This window comes from Lissotriton vulgaris, chromosome 5 (genome assembly GCF_964263255.1).
Source record: "Lissotriton vulgaris chromosome 5, aLisVul1.2, whole genome shotgun sequence".
Classification (NCBI taxonomy): domain Eukaryota; kingdom Metazoa; phylum Chordata; class Amphibia; order Caudata; family Salamandridae; genus Lissotriton; species Lissotriton vulgaris.
In genome coordinates, this window is record NC_141693.1 from 708303126 (window position 1) to 708320057 (window position 16932).

Consider the following 16932-nt stretch of genomic DNA (forward strand, 5'->3'; position numbering starts at 1 on the left):
ACTCTCTTAGATCTACTCAACAGCTCAATCTCTTCAGGGGTGGTACCCCCGCCTGGAAACAAGCAATGGTGAAAGCTCTATTAAAAAAGCCGAATCTCAATCCAGCAGATCCTAATAACTACCGCCCAATCTCCCTGCTACCATGGGCAAGCAAAATCCTGGAGAAGCATGTCAACCTCCATCTCACTAACTATCTCGAGGAAAACCTCCTACTGGACGCCTCCCAAACAGGGTTCCGCCCCAGACACGGCACTGAGACGGCGCTGTTAGCCGTCACAGAAGAAACTAGGAAGATTTTGGATCGAGGAGGGACAGTGGCAGTGGTCCTCCTCGATCTAAGCGCAGCATTCGATGCCACAAAACTCTACTGGCTCGACTCTCTGATCTTGGCATATCAGGAATCGCCCTAGACTGGCTGAGTTCGTTTCTCAGCAACAGAACCTTCCAGGTCTTTGATGGTGACTCCTACTCTAAAAACCGACCCCTAGACTGCGGTGTGGCTCAGGGCTCCTCACTGAGCCCCACGCTGTTTAACGTGTACATGAGGCCACTGGCGGGTGTCGTCCAAAAATACGGTATCAAAATCATATCGTATGCGACGACACCCAGCTGGTGGTCTCCCTGACACAGAAAGGCAGCGTGCTCCCCCAACCCAATCTGGCAGCATGCATGGAGGAAGTCAAAAGATGGATGACAATGTCATCCTTAAAACTCAACGGTGATAAAACCGAGATTATGATCCTCGGCCCCTCTCCCCCCACCACCTATCACCAGCTGTGGCCCTCTAGCCTGGGTCCAATGCCAACTCCCAAGGAAAATATAAAAAGCCTAGGAGTTTGGCTAGATAACAAACTCACATTAAACACTCAAGCAACCAAAACAGCTGCTACCTGTTTCGGGATCATCCGAATGTTGAAATAAATCCTGCCACTACTACCCTTCGAAGCCAGGCAAGTGGTCATTCAGGGCCTTGTACAATCTAGACTGGACTTCAATAATGCACTATATTTAGGAGCCCCAGAGTATGTGTTGGAAAAACTGCAAAGAACACAGAACTGTGCCACCCGCACTCTCTTACAGATCCCTCGCAGAGAGTCAGTCAAGGCAGGGATCAGATCTCTTCACTGGCTTCCAGTCAGAGAGAGAATAAAATTCAAGGCGCTCTGCATTTCGCATCAAGCATTCCACAGAGCAAGCCCGGAAATTAACCATTCACTTCTCTCCCCCTACTGCCCTGGAAAAATCCTGCGCTCCACGAATGCACTCCTTGCCGTAGTCCCTAGAATCAATAAAGCAAGAGCAGGAGGCATGTCCTTTTCTCTGAACGCTGCCAAGCTCTGGCTCGCTCCCCTTCTCACTTAGAGCCAACCCTTCCCTTTTACACTTCCGCAAAGAACTCAAAACACTCTTATTCAGAAACTAATCCCCCCTGCTTACCCTCACCCTCAGGATCTCTTTCTTTTCCATTTTTAGCGCTTGGACGCCTTCGGGCAGCAGTCGCGCTCTACAAAACCCCTTCACTTCACTTCACTTCACTTCACCCCTTAGGGCAACATAGGGTAGACTAGGATTATAAAATAAAATAGACAGGTAATCTACTTGGGATGGGGATTAAAATGTCCAAAAGTATGAAATGATCTCAAATTAAAAGACACATCTTCTCTGTTTTCTAGAATGGCATGTCACCTGTGGGTCGGGACCCAAATTGCAAACAGCACTGTTTTTGATTCGGACAATAAATATGGCACCTCCAGCCGAATGGACTTTTACTACAGAGAATGGCTCTATCTCTAACAGCCTTTAGGAAGGAGCAGCCTGAGCTCACTAGAACATTGCACAAAGTCTCCATGATGGTTCCAGCAGCAAATATCTCCCACCTCGATGCCCATCTCTGGCTCTGTTATCCGGCTCCACGGACAACAACGGTGCTGAGTTCTAAGGGTGGACCGCGTTCAAAGACCCACCAAAAGAGGTTTACCGGTTGAACAGAGTCCAGCTCTTTTTCCTACACCATCATTGTGAGGCTCAAATGACCAATGCCATCAACGACTTGAACAAGATAGAAAAGAAATGGATTGCTGGAGGAGGTGCCATAGTAGACAGCCACTGATTGGTTGAACTTTGACTGGATACCTTTGTGGCTGTTCTACTTTTTTTATTTTGCTGTTTCTTTTTTGTGTTGCATCCCACAGATGAGTGTCATTGTGTGAAAGGAAATTTAGCACCAAGATAGTAGGGATGAACTACGCTAGCATAGGGATTTACCAGTCAGCTAAGTATGAGGACATGGATCGATCGTGTTCCTGGGGATGGGACTGAGATGCAATTGGAAATAAGCCAGATAGCAGCCCCTGGCACTCACTATGACATACCGTCAGCTCCCCCACTTCCCCAGGTAGAGACACCCTGAGCACGGGCCCTGCAGCTGTACGATATGAATGTCTGCTTAACGGACCAGGTGCAGATTACACCGAGATACTCGTTAGGCAAGATGGAGAAATTACCAAATAAAGAAAGCAACCGCAGGGCAGTTTTTTATGAATTATTATAACGACATGCCCTGGATTCCCCCACTAGTGAAAGTGTCACCAAGATACTCTGTAAAAAGTGTGTTAAAAATAATGAACAAGAGAAGGGAAATGATGCAGGATCAAGTTTTACCCAATATGTCATTTTGATCGACCTTGGTAGAAAGAAGGTCTCACATGGGCCTGCTAGAGAAAATCTGAAAATATGCTAAAGTGTCCATTTTTCACCATACACAGTCAGTAAATGAAAACCCACAGATCCCTTGAACCCCCTGCATATAGGCCTAAGCCAAAGGCCAAAGGCCACCGCCACATGTTACCAGTTTTTGATATTAAAATCCACTAGGCCCTGATAATTTCAAACATGCATTTCGGTTGGGCTGAACACAACAAGGTACCTTGAGCAACCACAAAAGCACAGTAGCTTTCCACAGTACAATTGCAAGACACCCACACACGCATGTACACAGGCCCCAGCTGGTACACCCTTGACATTTCACAAGTATTGTTTGCTTCATTTTTTCAGTATGCAATGTTCCAAGCTCACTCAGATGAAACCACAGCAGCACCTTGCAATGGCAACGCCTGCCTTTAAGTTCCGGTCTCATATGTATTTTTAGAGATATGTACGCTACATATATTCTTTGTTTATATTTTGCAGTGAGGCATGACAGACCACCCGCTCAAACACCTGACACCCTGGCCTGCCACTTCGATGTTCTCAGAACTTTAGCACCACCACTGTGGGGGTGTGGTCATGCTGTAGGCGTTCGGTCAAACACCTGCACCATTACCTACGTCAATGCGGTCTGACCATTTTTGATCTGAACAGGTATAACAGGCCCAGCACACCGCTTAGGACTCAGAACTCTTCTGCGAGTGCTTGGCACAAGCGTGGGTTCTCCGGCCGGCAGTTTATCTGATTCAAGACTTCAAAGCCTCTTCTCTCAGGTGGTACCTCCCAATCTAGATAACCTTTTTTGCCTTTTTTAATCTTTGATTATTCTCAGTACTTTTCATCCACACCCAATTCCTTGCATTTAAGGTCTCTTTAAACTGTTAGATCTTGCATTGCTAGTTTTCCTAGTTAGGTTGCCTCTAGGCACTAGAATTTTATAGAATGTGTTCTGTTTCAATAATACGCTAACTGATTTCAATTGTGCCTTTTGAAAGATCATTGCTCGAGCTTGTCTTCTAGGCTCTTGCACATTATAAATGTGAACTTGCGTTTTATTCCTGACGGAGTAAAGTCAGGCTTTCAACGTTTTCTTGCTCATGCTAATTAAATTAATAAATGTATTTTCTGATGTACTTAAGACTTAACAAATAAAATGCCACTTCAATATGATTTTTGGTCATCTCATATCTTGCTTCCTTGTTTCTCAGTGAAGAGGTGCGTCAGTGACTTGTGACCTCAGGTGACCACACCCTAAAGGGGATTTTAGTTCCCTTTATCAGCCAGTGACCATGGAGGAAACAAGAAGATGCCCACCGATGTTGGGTGATTTCAGGTAATGTAGGTGAAGCTTGACACTTCAGCCACGAGGACCAGGAGGTGTCGACGACAACCAGGAGCTATATTCGAGCTGTCCCACGTCGGATGTCGAGTGCTGCTGTGTTGGTATCTGAATTGGAACCAACAAGCCTTGGCAACAGCAACCCATGTAGAATGCAAAGATTGGCTTCGCTGCAGACCAGCAAGGTCTGAGGGACTTTTGGAGGGGAGTAAGGGCACCTCTGCAGCAACCAGGAAAGCCCAAGGAACAAAGGATTTACCTTCGTGGGGACCCACCAGTCAACGGACCAGGGATTGCGAAGGAGCCTCGAGCAGAAATGCCACAATCAGGCCCAGGGAACAGTTGTGGAGTGTAGGCCCACAATCTTCAGTGCAACAGGTGCTCAGGGATTGCACTAAAAGTAGCCAGATGCACAAATTCGGGAAATCTCATGAAGTAGGTGCACTTACAAATATCCTGGATGTCCAGGAGTTCCGGTCCCACATCTCTCGTGACGGCTGCGGGTCTCAGCTTTGCTGGGATCTTGTGTCGGCCTCAGAGATGTCTGGACGTCCATGTCCTGTGTTGCAGATTCTTCGGGATCCAGCGGGAGCCTAAAAAATGAAGACCGGCAAGATGCTTCTTTGGTGCTTGTTTGAACAGGGGGTCACTCCTTGACCCCCAAGGGAGATTTCTTCCATCTTCCAGTCGAAATGGAATGTCGAAGGTCCAAGATTTATGTTTCAGAGTTTCATCCAGGGAATCTAAAGTCCTAGTGACTGGGTTCCTATACTTATACCAAGTGTAGGGGTTGGACTAACTCTAAGGTCCCACCTACGGGAGGACCAGGGGAAGGGGTGGTTACACCCCTTTCCCTTTGTCCAGTTTCACGCCAGAGCAGGGGCTGCGTGCCCTTGCAACCGGTTTGAACTGGGGTATGCACAGGGACACCTGTGAGCCCGGGGCACTGTGTCAAAAGCATTCACTGAATGTACCCACCCTTCCCCAATACACTAAAGCCTGTCTGGAGAGGTGGTTTCACCTCCCTGGACAGGAAATTTATTGTCCAGGCTTCCCCTACTGGAGTTTCGTCCACAGCAGGAGGCCAGATTCGTGTCTGTGACAGCAGCATCCATTTTGTGATGCTCGGGCTCTTTTAAACTTCTACCAGTTAGACCAGTGTGTACATGCCTTCTCCCTCTAGAAGGATGGAATGCTACCCCCGCCACCAGGACTGGCGAGTGCTTTCGGAAATCATGTTAAATAATGTATATTGAAATGACTTTAACTTTTTGAAAAATACAATGTTTCAAGAACAAGGTTCATTTGAATAGTGTATGATTGATTAATGTTCTTCAGAGAGTGAAAGGGTTCTTTAGCAACCCAGTGAATAGTGCACGGTGAAGACAACCCCGCCGGTTTGTATCACTTGTTCTTTATTGTTCCACTCTTGTCGAGACAGCAAGCGTCATACCGTAGCACCAGCACGTTAATTAGATTACTTAGTCTATATTGTTTAGCAGGAGTTCGCCTCCTTCCCCTTTATTTCTCGTATCACAGAACAGCCATAAGGAAGGGATTCCGAAAGCTGCAGAGAGGCTCAGCTCATGCTTGGGTACCCTCTCACACAAAACCAAGCACTCTGCCTTCAGGATTGTCAAGGCCTGCCATAGGAGTGACTTTTAGGTTTATATGTGTCTGTATGTAAAGGTAGATATAGGAATACTATATCTTAGGAAGGGGTGCTTACACCACCTTACCCAGGCTGCAAGAGCAGATCTGTGGTGCCATTTTGGAATGCTTCCTAGGGGTGGCATAATACATGCTTCAGCCCCTGGTAGTCCTCTGGGGTGCCTATGCCCTTGGTACCTAAGGTACCATATACTAGGGACTCACAAGGGTAACCCAGCAACCAATCTGGAGTGTACCTAATGTACAGGTAATCAATTTAGAGAGAGAACAGCTAGGCTGGGGTTCTGGTTAGCAGGGCCCAGCCAGACTAAAGTTGATTAGTGAAACACAGCAAAAAGTGGAGGTAACCATAGTAAGCATCTCCTACTCTCCTACAATATGCTACGGCCTTCTGGGTCAATGTCTGCATTCTCCCTTTCGGGCCCCTTTCTCTGCTTTCATACACCTCTGTTTAGCTGCGTTTTGCCACGTTCTAAGGGAATAAAACATAGACTGTCTATTTTCTTTTCTAAACAACTGTTCTTGTAAATACTTGATTTTTTGCTCATCAAAGGTGCCCATCAAAGGCCATTGCAATTCGGCATTGTCCCTCGTATATTTGTGCCACAGCGTACTAAACATAACAGGGCCAAGGCCATGCTTCACATACATATCAAAATTTGGAGTGCCTTCTGGAGGCGCTGGCTGACTTTCCTCCAGTCGAGCATCAGCAGAACAACAACGACTGCACAAAGAAACCAGTTTACTTATTCCAGGCATTCTCAAAAGAAAACAAATTGAATACTTATGCCTTTCAAAGTATTTGCAAACACTTTTCACCTAGAATCGGTCCTCAGACAGTACCAGATACAAACCAAAAAGTTACCATATCCACACAGAACCAAAACAAACTCACCTGATGCATGCAGGTCAAACAAATGTATTCTCCATTGCCAACTCTTCAGGCCAAACGATCAGATTCAAGGGTTTCGCCATTCAGGACAACAGTCGGGATGCCCGCTGGGCGAGACACCATCCAGCAGGACAAAGGGGCAGCTGTGAGTACAGGAACTCTCTTGTGAAGGGATCCCTGATCCGTCCGTCCGACCTATGGCCTAGACCTATCTATCTATCTATCTATCTATCTATCTATCTATCTATCTATCTATCTATCTATCTATCTATCTATCTATCTATCTATCTATCTATCTATCTATCTATCTATCTATCTATCTATCTATCTATCTATCTATCTATCTATCTATCTATCTATCTATCTATCTATCTATCTATCTATCTATCTATCTATCTATCTATCTAGCTAGAAATCTAGCTATCTAGATATCTAGATATCTATCTAGCTATCTAGCTATCTAGCTTTCTATCTAGCTATCTAGCCATCTAGCTATCTACCTATCTATCTAGCTATCTTGCTAGCTTTCTATCAATCTAACTATCTAGCTATCTAGCTATCTAGCTATCTATCAATCTAGCTATCTAGCTATCTAGATATCTATCTAGCTATCTAGGTATCTAGCTTTCTATCTAGCTATCTAGCCATCTAGCTATCTACCTATATATCTAGCTATCTAGCTATCTAGCTAGCTTTCTATCAATCTAACTATCTAGCTATCTAGCTATCTATCTAGCTATCTAGCTATCTAGCTATCTATCAATCTAGCTATCTAGCTAGCTATCTAGCTAGGTATCTATCTATCTAGCTATCTATCAATCTAGCTATCTAGCTATTTATCTAGCTATCTAGCTATCTAGATATCTATCTAGCTATCTAGGTATCTAGCTTTCTATCTAGCTATCTAGCCATCTAGCTATCTACCTATATATCTAGCTATCTAGCTATCTAGCTAGCTTCCTATCAATCTAACTATCTAGCTATCTAGCTATCTATCTAGCTATCTAGCTATCTAGCTATCTATCAATCTAGCTATCTAGCTATCTAGCTAGCTATCTAGCTAGGTATCTAGCTATCTAGCTATCTAGCTAATTATCAATCTAGCTATCTAGCTATTTATTTAGCTATCTAGCTATCTATCTAGCTATCTAGCTATCTAGCTAGCTATCTAGCTATCTATCTAGCTATCTGGCGATCTATCAATCTAGCTATCTAGCTATATAGCTATCTAGCTATCTATCTAGCTATGTAGCTATCTAGCTATCTATCAATCTATCAATCTAGCTATCTAGCTATCTAGCTATCTATCAATCTAGCTATCTATTTTGCTATCCAGCTATCTCTCTATCTATCTAACTAGCTATCTAGCTATCTAGCTATCTAACTATCTACCTATCTATCTAGCTATCTAGCTAGCTAGCTATCTAGCTATTTAGCTAGCTATCTAGCTATCTATCAATCTAGCTATCCATCAATCTAGCTATCTAGCTATCTATCAATCTAGCTAGATATCTATCTATCTATCTATCTATCTATCTATCTATCTATCTATCTACCTACCCCCCCCCCCCCAGTCCTGGTGGCAGGGGTAGAATTCCACACTTCTAGAGGGAGAAAACATGTACATACTTACTTAAGCAGTAACAGTTTAAAAGAGCCCCAGCATCACAAAACGGATGCTGCAGACTCCTGCTGCTGGACGAAACTCTGGGAGGGGAGGCCTGGACAATAGGCTTCCTGTTTTCCTGTCACAGGGAGGTGTAACCACCTCCCAGACAGGCGTTAGAGTATTGGGGCTGGGTGGGTGCATTCATAGAATGCTTTTCAGGCTGTGCTTGGGGCACACTTGGTGTCCCTGTGCATACCCCAGTTCAAACCAGTTGCAGTGGTGCTCAGCCCCTGCTCTGGCGTGAAACTGAACAAAGGGGAAGGGGTGTAACCACCCTCACCCTGGGTCCTCCCGAGGGTGGGACCCTAGAGTAAGTCCACTAGTATAAGTATAGGAACCCAGTCCTTAGGACTATAGATTTTACCTCGATGAAACTCTGCAACATATATCCTGGAACTTCAACATTCTATGTCGACTAGAAGATGGAAGAATCTCCCTTGGGGTCAAGGAGTGACTCCCCTGTTCAAACAGGCACCAAAGAAGCATCTTACCAGTCTGCATTTCTAAGGCTCCTGCCGGATCCCAATTGGATTTGCAACACAGGACCCAGACTTCCAGACTTTTCCAAGGCCAACACGATATCCCAGCAAAGCTGAGACCTGTAGCCATCACGAGAGGTGTGGGACCGGAACTCCTGGACACCGTGCATATTTGCAAGTGCACCTACTTCCCGAGCTTTCCCGAAGTTGTGCATTGGGCGACTCGTAGTCCAAGCCCTGAGCATCATCTGCATTGAAGATTGTGTGCCTACACTCCACGAGTGTTCCGTGGGCCCGCCTCTAGCATTTCTGCTCAAGGCCCCTTCACGATCCCTGGTCCGTCGACTGGTGGGTCCCTTCAAAAGTAACTCTTTTGTTTCTCCAAAGGGTGAGTCCCTCAGACCTTACTGGTGTGCTCCGAAGCCAATCTTTGCATTCTGTGTGGGTTGCTGTTGCCAAGGCTTTTTGGGTCCAATCCGGATACCGACTCTGCAGCACTCTGTGAGAAGTTGGCCTGGTATGTGATGCTCACTAATTCTAGTGATCCCCTTGTACCATAACAATGAACCCTTATGATGATTGGTTGTAAGTCAACCTTATAGACCAGCTATCCTAGTGGTAGCGTGGACAAAGCAGTCTTAGGCTAAACTCTGAAAGGCATGTGAAGCAAGCTATTTTACCATATACAACCCCCTTGAATACCAAATGAAAGGACATCACATAGATATATATTGAAAATATATATATATTTATTAACTACAAATATCCCCTATACTCTTATTGAGCACAGAAGCACAAGCGTTAAAACAAAACACAGTTAAAATACACAAAAGTTGCACAATATGGATGAGCCCTAGGGGCAACCTAAACCATATACTAAGAAAGTGGTATAAGAGATACCAATCAAAAAGGAAACAGAATTAGGGCCTTTGGAATCGCTGGAGCTGATCGGGACTAGCAGTGACTAAGTCGGGAAAGGCCCGCGGGACTCGGGTGCAGTGTTTAAAGTGCACGCATTCACCAATGCATTGTCTATGGTGTGTAAAAGTTACAAAGTTAGTGTTTTAGGAACCTTCCGAGTGACCTAGAGGAGTGAAACTTTAGACACAGACACTAGAGGTGGGTACCAGTGTAGGAACACCGGCGTTGTTGAGTTACCTCACCCACAGGAAGCGGGTGCACAGGTGCGAAGTAGTGTCGGGTTTCGTCACGCAGGTCGATGGTGCTTGGAGCTGAAGATGCTGCAGGCGGCTCGATGTGAAGAGTTCCGGTGGATCCAAGGGTGGATCTGAAGTGGTGAAGACCTGAAAGCAGAGGGGACAATGTTCAAAGTCACTAGCCAGTGACTACCGTGGAACCAGATTGGAACTAGGCGATGTCGGGTGCAAACAGGCGATGAGGTGTAGCTTCTCTCTGCAGCCACGTGGACACGAAGAGGTCGAGGACGTCCAGGCATCGGTCACAAGCTGTACCACAAAGGTTCTAGCTGATGGCAGTGTCGGCAACTTGATCTGAGCAAAAAGGCCTTGGCTAATGCAAGCCACGCAGAAATCAAAAAAGGCTTATCACTTGGACCAGCAAGGTCAGAGTGGGTGCTCCTTTTTACAGGAGTGAGGGCAAGTCTGGAGCAACCAGACCTGCAGTGTAAATTGTAGGTTTTTATTGCCAAGATGGCCGCTGACCATGTGGCAAGTGGCCGGGATGGCGCGTCGAGTGGCACAATGCAAAAGGGCCCTACGCAGATCATGGAGACGCTGGGGGGCTGATCTTCGGTGCAAGGGCTGCTCGGTTGTAGGGGTTCTCAATCCCCAAAGCACAGCATCGAGGGTGCCTCGGGTGCTGCGCAGTCAGCTTCTCAGGGGTCTTTCAAGAGGTCCGGTCCCACGTCTCTCGGTGCCTCCAGGGGTCCCTTCTTTGCAGGGGCTGTGGATCGGGCTGTGAGAAGTCTGGGAGTCTGGGTCTTGTCAGGCTCTGGGTTTGGGCTCCGGTCGGAGGCGGCGGCAAAGCAGACGTCGAGTTGCTGGATGGTGCCTGTGTTCACAGGGTGGCCACTCCTAGGCCACAAGGGAGATGCTCTTCAGCCTTCAGTGCAGCAGAATGTCGAAGTCCAGTCGTCTTCTTAGTTTCAAGTTGATTCAGGATGATCTGAGGTGCTATGGCACTGCTCCCACTCTTATTCCCAATCTGAGGGGTGGATCACCTGCTAGGTCCCTCCTCTGGGTGGGACCAGGAAGGGGGGCAGTTACACCCCCTTTCCTTTGTCCAGCTCCTCGCCAGGCCTGGGTCTGGAAAGTCCCAGGACCGGTTTGGACTGGCTTATGCACGGGGACACCTTGTGTGCCCCGGGCATGTCTGATTCTATTCAGCCCTGTCCTACCCAATACACAAAATCCTGTCTGGGGTGGTGCTCGCACCTCCCAAGGCAGGAAACCCTTTGTCCAAGCCTCCCTCACTGGAAGGACTCCCAGCAGCAGGAGGTCAGACTTGTGTCTGTGGTGGCAGCATCCATTTTGTGATGCTGAGGCTCTGGTTAACTTTAACCTGGGTTATGGCTAGGTACATGTCGTGTCCCTCTAGAAGGTTGGAATGCTATCCCCGTCGACAGAACTGTCAAGGGGATAGTATTCCAAATCGTATGACACCTTACTCGGCATGTTTTGATAAAGCCAAACCAAAGTTAGCAAATAACCACGAGGATTATAATGCACTTAAGAGTATATGGTATGGCAATATCCCGGAACAGCTAAGGGAGTTGTTCCCGACAGTTGCAGACAGGCTCAGCTCATGCTAGAGCACCATCTCACATGAAACCACGCACTCTGCCCCCAGGATTGCAGGGGCCTTCCATAGGAATGGCTTATAGGTTAACATGTGTCCAGTTAAGGTTAGATATAGGGATACTATATCTAAGCAAGAGGTGATTACACCAACTTACCCCAGCTGAGTGATCAGCCAGTTGTGTCAAAATATGGAGGCCAGGGGAGGCACAATACATGCTGCAGCCCCTGGTAGGCCTTGGATACACCTATGTCCTGGGTACCTAGGGTACACTGTTACAGGGGCCGATAAGGTGAACCAGTTCCAATTGTGTATGCACCTAAGGTACATGGAGTTCATTTTAAGGAGAGAGCAATTAGCCTGGGGCCCTGAATAGCTGGATCCCAGGGCAACTATGTCAAAAACCAGCTAAACACCAGGCAAAAAGTTTGGGGGTAACCATAGTCAGATATCCACCTTCCTACACAACCCCCCCAAACGAAAGGAGATAAGGCTATCCTTGACCAGGTAAGCCTATATATTGCCTAAGTGGCCATATAAGGAAGAACCAGCTCTGGCTTGGTTACCCCATGTCTCATGGTCCACTAAGCAAACACTCACCCTAAGGGTATCTGAGGGTCTCCACCATAGGGAATCTCTACCTGTGGTGTGTCTTTGCAAAGTTAAAGGCTGGTGTGGGGATGGAGTACTGAGGTGAGATTCCTCTGTAGGACTCAACTTCCTCCAATCACTCTCCACCATGTGTGCCTTTCTTTCTTTGACTGAGTTGCACTGTGCTCTCAGGGTCAACCTCTGGCTACCTAAAGCTGGAGGCTGGGTCCCTCTTCTTGGCTTACTGGAGGGACAGTTCAGGTTTGGGCCCTTGGGGTCCCAGGCCTGGCTGTGCCCAACACAATCCATCTGTGGGAGGTCCCTAACTACTTTTAAGGGGGCTCCCTCTGGAGTTTTTAAAGTTTTCACCTCACTAGGGCTACTAGTTTCGGTGCCTCTAATCTGTTGATGGGGGTAATTTATTTGACAGGGGGCCCTTTGAGGCTCCCTGTCCTTCTTGTCCTCTGTAGCCCTGGTCTGAGTAAGGCAAGGTAGAGAGGGGCAGGTTACCTGCTCCAGACTGGGTCCCACCTGAGAAGGGTCCACTGCCATCAGGGGCTCTGTCAGGCTAGGCCTAACAACCTCTGGGACAGTTCCTTCATCAGGGGTAAGATCAGTTCCCTGAGGAGGCTGATCCTGTCCTAATGTCTGGTGAGGGGGAGATTTCTCTTCCTCCTCCATGCTCTCAGTTTAAGTGGAGTGATCCATCATTTCAGGCTTCACAACACACATATCTGTTTGAGTTTGGGCTGTGGCCATCACAGCCCCACCAACCTTTTCAGGAGGAGACTCAGTTTGGGTATGAGCTGTTATCATAACAGCTCTGCTAGTCTTTTCAGGAGGGAAGTTAGCTAAAGATGGGGCTGAGGTTTGCTCAGCCCTACCAACCTTTTCAGGAAGGACATCTTGGATTGGGGCTGTAGCCATCACAGCCCCATTAACCTTTCCATGGAGATTTACCATTCTAGAATGGGTTTGCTGTTCAACCTCAGCCCAGGCTGAGATTTCCAAATCATTACCAAGTAGGCAATCTACAGGCAAGTTTGCTGACACTGCCACTCTCTTTGGGCCAGTGACACCTCCCCAGCTAAGATTGACTACTGCCGTTGGGTGATTGGTTTCTATTCCATCAATGTTTGTCACCTGATATGTGGCATCAGGTAAAATTTGCCTTGAGAGGACTAGACATTCAGCCACCATGGTGATGCTAGCCCCTGTGTCTCTGAAGGCCTCAACTTTCAAGCCTTGATGAGGGGCTCCTGTCTATACTTGCTCAAAGTGTTTGGGCAAGCAGTGAAATTGGCAAACCCCATGCCAGTCTCATAGACAAGAGTATCTGAGGTAGGGGGCCTGGTTAGGCCAGAATCCCCATGAGCTCCAAAAGTAAATCCACCCAAATTCTTGGGGGTGCTCCCACCACCTGGGGGACCACTGCTGACAGTGACAGGAGGTGTTGGAGCCTTACTTGGAGGTATATTTTCCTTATTACCATTCTTGGGACAACAGCTGTCTGATTTCCAATGTCCAACCTGTTTACAGGCATGGCAGTAAGGCTTTTTCTCTGTAGAGGAAGTGTTGGGGGACCCACCCTTTCCATTGGAGTTTTGGGGCCCTGGGGAAGTCTTCTCTTTGGATTTATCCCCACCTTTCTCTTGAGGCATGGTCGTCTCTTTCATTTGGTCACCACCCTGGTTCTTAGGCCTGATCCTGGTTCTGACCCATTTGTCTGCCCTCTTACCCAATTCTTGTGGAGAGGTCAGATCAGAGTCAACCAGGTGCTGATGAAGAAGCTGATTTTGACAATTACTTAAGATTTGCTCTCTCATAATTAAATTATACAACCCTGTATAGTCAGTAACCTTACTTCCCAGCAACCAGCCCTCCAGAGCCTTAGTGGCACATTCAACAAATTCAGACCAGTCCTGAGTCTGTGTCTTCTGGGTGTCTCTGAACATTAACCTGTACTGTTCAGTGGTTAAGCCTAACCCATCAATCAGAGCACTCTTCAGGACAAGGTAGTTTCTAGAATCCCCATCACTAACTGTGAGGAGTCTGTCTCGGCCTCTACCTTCAAAGGAGAGCCACAAGATTGCTGCCCACTGCTCCTGAGGGATCTGCTGTACTCTGCAGGCTCTCTCAAGTGCAGTCATCCATTTATGGATATCATCCCCAGCTTTGTAGGGGGGCACAATCTTACTCAGGTTTCTTGTATCAAAAGACCCGTCTTTATCCATAGGGATAGTGCTGCCACCAGTGGATCCTAATCCACTCTCTCTAGGCTGTCTTGCTCTAGCAAGTTTCTCTTGGGCCAGGGCAACTTCTAACTCTTGCTTCTGGATCCTAGGTTCAGCCTCTCTCATTTTGGCCTCATGTTCCCTTCTCTGAGGGCTAGTCAACCCCCTTCTGGAGTGACCATGAGAACCTCTAGAAGCCTGGGAGGTATTGGATTCACCTGAGTGATTCCTCCTCCTCCTATGCTCCTGGTTAAGTCCACCTGGGTGTCTGGGCAAGGTCATCCTTGCTTCAGTCCCAAATACACTTAAGTTAGTCTGGTTAAGCCTGCTGACTAGCACCTGACTATTTCTGCCATCATCAGAATCACTGCTCCCCCTTCTGTCTCCTCTTCATCTTCCTCCTCATTAGGCTGAACATCTCCAGTGACTTGGTCATCCTCATCTACCTGGATTATGGGGACAGGGAATCAGTATTGTCATCTTCAGTGGGAGAGCCTCCATCAGCATTCCCTGTGGGGTTTGCTTTAGAGGTCTTTAGAGCCTCAGACTGGTCTAAGAGCTCTCTAAGGTGGTCTGTAGTGGGGATTGGCCCTGTCCTAAGACCTCTTAAGGCACAAAGCTGCCTTAGTTCCTTAAAGGAGAATATAGCAAATTTGGATGGTGCCCTTGGAGGGTCACTCTCAACAGAGACATTCCCAGTGGAACCCTCTGCTCCAGACATTGCTCTAGTGTGGGTGGATATGTTGCAATCTACCTACACTGGTGTTTACCTACTAAACCTATCTAGTAGTTGTAGTCAGGGTGTGCTACTCCCTATCCTCTACAACAACTAAGTTCAGTAGAACTTAAGTATACTAGTCTTGTTTTATATGTACCTAGCAGGTACCTGTATGATCTTTCAAATGATACTCTCAAAGATTGTAATGGTAAAACAAACAGCAAGCTCAGATCCCAATCCGCTGCTCACCAATGTGAGAAGTTGGCCTGGTATGTGATGCTCACTAATTCTAGTGATCACCTTGTACCATGCCAAGCAACCTTTATGATGATTGGTTGTAAGTCAACCTTATAGACCAGCTATCCTAGTGGTAGCGTGGACAAAGCAGTCTTAGGCTAAACTCTGAAAGGCATGTGAAGCAAGCTATTTTACCATATACAACCCCCGTGAATACCAAATGAAAGGACACCACACAGATATATATTGAAAATATATATATATTTATTAACTACAAATATCCCCTATACTCTTTATGAGCACAGAAGCACAAGCGTTAAAACAAAACACAGTTAAAATACACAAAAGTTGCATAATATGGATGAGCCCGAGGGGCCACCTAAACCATATACTAAGAAAGTGGTATAAGAGATACCAATCAAAAAGGAAACAGGCCTAGGGCCTTGGGAATCACTGGAGCTGATCGGGACTAGCAGTGACTAAGTCGGGAAAGGCCCGCGGGACTCAGGTGCAGTGTTTAAAGTGCACGCATTCACCAATGCATTGTCTATGGTGCGTAAAAGTTACAAAGTTAGTGTTTTAGGAACCTTCCGAGTGATCTAGAAGAGTGAAACTTTAGACACAGACACTAGAGGTGTGTACCAGTGTAGGAACACCGGCGTTGTTGAGTTACCTCACCCACAGGAAGCGGGGGCACAGGTGCGAAGTAGTGTTGGGTTTCGTCACGCAGGTCGATGGTGCTTGGAGCTGAAGATGCTGCAGGCGACTCGATGTGAGGAGTTCCGGTGGATCCAATGGTGGATCTGATGTGGTGAAGACCTGAAAGCAGAGGGGACAATGTTCAAAGTCACTAGCCAGAGACTACCGTGGAACCAGATTGGAACCAGGCGATGTCGGGTGCAAACAGGCTATGAAGTGTAGCTTCTCTCTGCAGCCACGTGGACACGAAGAGGTCGAGGACGTCCAGGCGCCGGTCACGAGCTGGTACACAAAGGCTCTAGCTGATGGCGGTGTCGGCAACTTGATCAGAGCAAACAGGCCTTGGCTAATGCAAGCCAGGCAGGAATCAAAAAAGGCTTATCACTCGGACCAGCAAGGTCAGAGCGGGTGCTCCTTTTTACCGGAGCGAGGGCAAGTCTAGAGCAACAAGACCTGCAGTGTAAATTGTAGGTTTAATTGCCAAGATGGTCGCTGACCACGTGGCAAGTGGCCGGGATGGCGTGTCGAGTGGCACAATGGAAAAGGGCCCCACGCAGATTGTGGAGATGCTGGGGGGTTGATCTTCGGTGCAAGCGCTGCTCGGTTGTAGGGGTTCTCAATCCCCAACGCACAGTGTTGAGGGTGCCTCGGGTGCTGCGCAGTCAGCTTCTCGGGGGTCTTTCAAGAGGTCCGGTCTCACGTCTCTCGGTGCCTCCACGGGTCCCTTCTTTGCAGGGACTGTGGATCAGGCTGTGAGAAGTCTGGGAGTCTGGGTCTTGTCAGGCTCTAGGCTCGGGCTCCGGCGGGAGGCGGCGGCAAAGCAGACATCGAGTTGCTGGATGGTGCCTGTGTTCACAGGGTGGCCACTCCTAGGCCACAAGGGAGATGCTCTTCAGTCTTCTGTGCAGCAGAATGTCGA